Source organism: Olea europaea, chromosome 19, assembly GCF_002742605.1.
Source record: "Olea europaea var. sylvestris chromosome 19, O_europaea_v1, whole genome shotgun sequence".
Lineage (NCBI taxonomy): Eukaryota > Viridiplantae > Streptophyta > Magnoliopsida > Lamiales > Oleaceae > Olea > Olea europaea.
The window spans coordinates 6,968,900-6,973,464 of record NC_036255.1 but is presented as its reverse complement, the minus strand read 5'-3'; positions in this window follow the sequence as shown (position 1 = coordinate 6,973,464).

Genomic DNA, 4,565 nt, shown 5'->3' with positions numbered 1-4,565 from the left:
CCGCACCATCCACCATGTAAGGAGCGTGGAAGCTTCGGATGAGAGGTCTTGATCCCCAAATCTGGGGTCACCTCGCCTGAACTCCGAGGCTCACTCCACATGCCTCCCTTTAGTGAGGCTAAACACCAAAAGGCGAAACATCTGCGTGGCTACACTATCCACCATGTAGGGAAGCGTGGGAGGAGATGTCCTGATCCCCAAATCTGGGGTCACCTCGCCTGAACTCCGAGGCTTACCCACATGCCTTCCTTTGGTTAGACTGAATGCCAAAATGAGAAGCCTCTACATGCACATCTCATCCACCATCGTTTTACATCCATCATTCGAACTCAATGGAAAGGTCTAGTCACATAATCTAAGTATAATTTGGACATCATGGTTTATTTCAAGTAATGGAACCTATGTGTAACCCATTAAGTCATCATTTGTACAACTTGATTATTAACTCATCCTGAAGCTTGATTATTTCAAACGATGGAAGCTAAGATGTCAAGTTCTGATTATTAACTCAAACTTATGCTTGATTATTTACCGAGGTCCATGCACTTGATATTGAAAAGAAATCAAAATGTTGCAAAATAGCTTTTATTGATACTAAAAATATTACAAGAGGAGGGACCAAAGCCATTACATCAAAATAAATTGAAAGTAAACTACGCTATGCTTAAGTTGATGGTGAGGGTGCCTCGACAGCTGATGCCTCCGCATCTCCAGCTTCAAGTTGCCCTCATCCTCTTTAGCCGCTTCATCGCCAACTGATTCCTCGGCAGAGTTTTGAGGAACTTCGTCTATAAACTCCGACCTTAGTTGAGATAGGTCGTAGTTCGGGTAAAGCTCCTCGACCCTCTCCATCATCTCGACATAAGCAAAGTTCCTCCAATATAAGCCGAAGCGTCGATACTCCTCAGTGAGATGGGAGTTTGCAATATAATCCTTAACCGCCTCCTCCGTGGCTATCTCGACCTCTCCCCGAGTCTTCTGCAGCTCATTTACAGCCACTTTATTTGGCATTCCAGAAAGTGGTATGCATCCTTGGCCCTGATCAACTCCAAGTTGGCTTGCTCTAGGGCCTCAGCTGTCACCTTCCGGTGATTATTGGAAATCTCCACTTTCTTAGTAAGGGAGGCTACCTTACATTGAGACTCATACACTTCTTTCTTCAACGCCTCAATTTGGGCCAAGGCAGATTCCAACTTGATCGAATCTTCAATCTTTTGGGCCTTCATCTCCTCTGCCTTAGCCCTTATTTTCTTCAGTTCCTCCTCAGTGTAGGCCAACCTATCCCTGGAGGACTTATTTCTCGTCTAAAAGTCGATGAGTGTTTCACTGCACTCAAGTGCAAGGCCCAAAGTCCTCACACTTTAGCTCACCATAGCCCTGGTGAGGTCCACCGTATCGCAGCTTGAGGCATACATCTACCGCCTATCGGTCCAGAACTTGTAAAATTCTCTGTAGCGCCTCGGACCTCAGTGGGTAGCGCATCCAACAAAGCCGGCACCAGCACCTCCTCACGGACTGCAAGAAAATTGGGAGACTTCCATTGAGTCCTAGCTGGCCTCTGCTTAGCCGCCTCCTCCTCCTCGACTTTCTCTACTGCCCTTCTGGAAGCTTCCTCCCTGCCCTTCTCAGCCTCAACTTTCCTCACCATTTCAACTTTCACTGCCTTCATGGCAGAGTCTAGCAGCTTCAGCTGAGGAGGGGCATCCTTGCTTGAATGGGACACTGATGTCCTTAACTTCTCGAAAGAGCTGGTAATGTGAACCGGCCTCCTCTTCTTGTGGGAGAAGATGAGGGAGTCCTTAGGGAGCTTTGCTCTGCCTTGAGGCTCCTTCGCCTTCTCATACTTTTGGGGGGCCTCCTTTTCGGACCCCCTAGAGGTGCTATCCTTGGATAGCCTCTCCAACTGGCCCCTGACCTCCTTCGTCGCACCGGAGCTCGGTTTCAGAGGCTTCTCCCTCACTGTGGAGGTTGCCTTCAAAATTGAGGTCATGTCTGGGACAGGGTACTCCATTTTCTTGAATTTATCTACAAAGACACAACAGGTCAGCACTAAAAATCAATCAAATACAAATTTAATCAAGTGGACGCATTTCTTACCATTGGAAACCATCAGTTCAAAATCTACGAAGTATCGACTTCGGTCAATGAGGTGATCAAAGTGGCGAAACTTTAAAGGCCGCTTATATATGTCCTCTATAACCTCGAACTCCCCCTTGTTGAGCTCAAACCTCGTACTTGAATCTGCAAAATAAGTGGCAATAGTTAGCAAAAAATTGAGAAACTTAGCAAAATGTAAGCATCTCTAGCTTCGACACTCACGAGCTTCATAGTATTGGGTCATTACTGTGCAAGCCATGACCTTGTCCCCCTCAACTGCCTACCACTTTTTCTGAACTCAGAACCACGACTCCTTCCATCCCTTGATGGAATAAGGCAGCCCCACCATGAAGGGTGCGTGAGCCCCTCCAGGTGTGATATAATACCACCATTTCGACTCGTCTTTACCTAAGACGTGAGGCTGAAAAAAGGGTCTAAAAGACATGCAAAGGCATATCCTCCCCTAACGACACTTCTGTCCACAAGAAGTACGACCCCACTAGCTGGCTCCACCCATTCAGCAGAACCTGGGTCGGTGACAACATAAAATTCCTAAGCACAATCCTAAAGAAGGGGTGTAGAGGAAGACGCATACCTGCTTTGAACAGGTATTCACTTACAGCCACACATACAGGCCTCGAAAAACAAGCCCTTTCGTGGGCCTCCGGGATTAACATCTCCACGTAATGGGGACGCAATATTTCTCCCTAATTTCCTCTAACTTCTTCAAGGTCATGTTTGAGCTATCCTAGCAGCCCCCCATTCTTCCTCATAATCTATAGGCTCCTCGGCCATGACATAATACTCTACCTCAAAGTCCCCACTCATAATAGCCCCTTCACCCAACCTAGCTACAGTCACCAATTTCCTACCCGGAGTGGACTCCATATCAAAAAGTTTGGAAAATCGACAAAGATCGCAAAAGAAATGATTTTTACAAAAAATACCTACGGGAATGACTAACAAACTAGGAATTGCAAAACGCCGGAGTTTGAAATCGGAGCAAGACTTTGGATGCCGAAAACTTAAGGAAATGCAGAGAACACAGAAATCAAACAATGAAGAAGGGTTCAAAATGAAAGTCTTTGGCCTTTTATGGAAAGCCAAGACGAACCCCAACCCTTGGATGAAGGCCCCACAAATCTCAGCCTTCCAATTCTGGGTTAAATCCGAAGTGTAGAATTCAAATCGTTTGAAATCTACTCCTCAGACTCAAACGTGCTCCTCACGCACCTCTCCAAACGCGTCTCCCTCTAGACGGCCCAGCTGTAACCATCATTGCACATTCAATGTAGCAGTCGTATGTGCCTTGGAAGTCGAAACGGCTCGACTGCCTCTTCTTGGTAACATATGCAAAACATCAAACCATTGGTACAAACATCAAAGACAATCATCTCTTCACAAGCATTGGCAGGTTTGATCCACTCACCACCTCGGCTTCTCTTATGCTTTTTCGCAGTTCAGCCACGTCTTCACAAGCCTCGACAGTTCAACCACATCTTTACAAGCCTCAGCAGGTTCGATCCACTCACTGCCTCGATTCTTCTTTTGCTTCTTCGCATTTCAGCCACATCTTCACAAAGCCTCGGCCGATCGATCCACTCACCGCCTCCACTTCTTCTTCTGCTTCTTTGCACTACAGCTACATCTTCACAAGCCTTGACACGTTCGATCCACTTCGACTTCTTCTTCTACTTCTTCGCACTGCAGCCACATCTTCACAAAGCCTCGGCCGATCGATCCACTCACCGCCTCGGTTTTTTCTTCTGCTTCTCGCAATTCAGCCACATCTTCACAAGCCTCGACCGGTTCGATCCACTTCTTCTGCTTCTTTACACTGCAGCCACATCTTCACAAGCCTCGACATGTTCGATCTACTCACCGCCTCGACTCTTCTTCTGCTTCTTCACACTGCAGCCGCATCTTCACAAGCCTCGGCAGGTTTGATCCACTCATCGCCTTGACTTCTTCTTCTACTTCTTCGGATTGCAGCCACATCTTCACAGGCCTCGGCAGGTTCGATCCACTCACCGCCTCGGCTTTTCTTCTGCTTTTTCACAATTCAGCCACATCTTCACAAGCCTCGGCAGATTCGATCCACTCACCGCCTTAGCTTCTTCTTCTGCTTTTTCGCACTGCAGTCACATCTTCACAAGCCTTGGCAGGTTCGATCCACTCACTGCCTCAGCTTCTTCTTCTACTTCTTCGCACTACTGCCACATCTTCACAAGGGTTAGGCAGGTTTGATCCACTCACCGCCTCAGCTTCTACTCCAACCACAGCAACACCACCACTTTCAACTCCAACCATGATATAAATATCTATACTTGGACTTGGGGACTATTAGTTGAGGTACAAAAAGTTTTTTCAATCTTTACCCTACAGTCATTACATAAATGACCATACTTGGACTCGGGGGACTATTGTTACGTGTTGACACACTTGGCCGACCCACTGGGGCCCATGGC